Below are 1,975 nucleotides of genomic sequence, written 5' to 3' on the forward strand. Positions count from 1 at the left end.
CCCAAGATTATGGGAATCTTCTTATCTTCCTCAAAATCCAGAATAACAAAATCTGCAGGAAAGAAGAGCTTATCCACCTTGACTAGCACATCCTCCACTATGCCCCTTGGGTAAGTAATAGAACGATCAGCCAATTGTAGAGACATGTATGTGGGTTTTGGATCAGGCAAATCCAACTTTTTAAAGATCGACAACGGCATCAGATTGATGCTTGCTCCCAAATCACAAAGACACTTGTCAAAAGTCAACTTGCCAATGGTGCAAGGAATGGTGAAGCTACCTGGATCTTTCAGCTTTGGAGGTAACTTTTGCTGCAGAACAGCGCTGCATTCTTCCGTGAGAGCAACGGTCTCAAGGTCATCCAGTTTCACCTTCCTTGAAAGAATATTCTTCATAAACTTCGCATAACTAGGCATTTGCTCCAGAGCCTCAGCGAAAGGTATATTGATGTGAAGTTTCTTGAACACCTCCAGAAACTTACCGAACTGTCTATCCAGCTTGTGTTGCTGCAATCTCTTAGGAAAAGGTGGTGGAGGATAGAGCTGTTTCTCCCCTGTATTACCCTCAGGCAGAGTATGTTCAACAGTAGTCTTCCTTGGTTCCGCCGCTTTCTCCTTTTGCTTAGCTTCTTCATCTCTAATTTCAGCTTCTCCTTCTTTTGGCTTTTCAGCATCAGCCACTTTACCAGACCTTAAGGTAATAGTCTTGACTTGCTCTTTAGCTTCCTTCCTGCCTGGTACTTCAGTGTCACTGGGAAGAGTGCCAGGTTGACGATTGAGCACTGCATTGGCTATTTGACCTATTTGGTTTTCCAAGGTCTTGATAGAAACCGCCTGACTTTTGCATAACAGCTTAAGTTCCTCAAAATCAGCACTAGTAGGTGCAGCTACACTTCCCTGTTGAGGATATGATTGCCTTTGAGCATACTGCTGTGGTTGCTGGAATCCAGGTGGATTAAACTGTTTACTCACACCTTGCTGATATGGTGGCTGAATAGCATTCTGATTATTACCCCAGCTGAAATTTGGATGATTTCTGTTATTAGGATGATAAGTAGTTGGCACAGGCTACTGTTGTCGCTGATAATTATTCACATACTGAATAGATTCGTTGATAAGAGAACACTGATCCGTAGCATGAGAACCTGCACAAAGCTCACAAACCATAGCTATTTGATTAACTCCTTATGTAGCCAGAGAATCAACCTTCATTGACAGTGCTTGGAGCTGCGCTGCAATAGCGGTGGCTGCATCGACTTCCAGAATACCTGCTACCTTCCCAGGCATCATCCTCTGAGTTGGGTTTTGATGCTCATTTGTAGCCATAGTCTCGATAAGATTATAAGCCTCAGTATAGCTTTTAGCCCATAAGGCGCCTCCAGCTGCTGCATCAAGCATGGGCCTAGATTGGGCCCCCAAACCATTATAGAAATCAGTGATCACCATCCAATTAGGCATTCTATGATGTGGACACTTTCTCAACATTTCCTTGTAGTGTTCCCAAGCTTCGCACATAGATTCTGTAGGTTGCTGCGCAAACTGAGTAAGAGCACTCCTCATAGCAGCAGTCTTTGCCATCGGATAAAACTTCACCAGAAACTTTTGCGCAAGATCTTGCCAAGTAGTGATGGACCCAGCTGGTTCAGAATGTAACCAGTCCTTAGCTTTGTCCCTCAGTGAGAATGGGAAAAGCCTCAGCTTGATAGCCTCATCAGTCACGCCATTATACTTAAAAGTGCTGCAGATCTCGACAAAATTCCTTATGTGCTTGTTGGGGTCTTCAGTCGCAGCCCCTCCAAAAGAAACAGAATTCTGCACCATCTGAATAGTGCCCGGCTTGATTTCAAAGGTGTTAGCTTCAATAGCCGGATGAAGAATGCTTGACTAAATTTCATCAATTTTTGGCTGAGAAAAGTCCATAAGAGCTGGATCAGCCTGAACAATACGATCACCCATGTTTACTGGTTCTTTCTGCT

General features: G+C 43.9%; 1 non-coding gene across 1 annotated transcript; it reads left to right on the top strand.

The window, feature by feature from the left end:
• Positions 1 to 1,455: 1,455 nt before the first annotated feature.
• LOC141681825 (small nucleolar RNA R71) lies at positions 1,456 to 1,562 on the top strand. Its single transcript, XR_012559249.1, has one exon. It is a non-coding gene; the product is annotated as a small nucleolar RNA R71 (small nucleolar RNA).
• The last annotated feature ends 413 nt before the right edge of the window (positions 1,563 to 1,975 follow it).

The sequence above is a fragment of the Apium graveolens genome, chromosome 8 (genome assembly GCF_009905375.1).
Source record: "Apium graveolens cultivar Ventura chromosome 8, ASM990537v1, whole genome shotgun sequence".
Taxonomy (NCBI): domain Eukaryota; kingdom Viridiplantae; phylum Streptophyta; class Magnoliopsida; order Apiales; family Apiaceae; genus Apium; species Apium graveolens.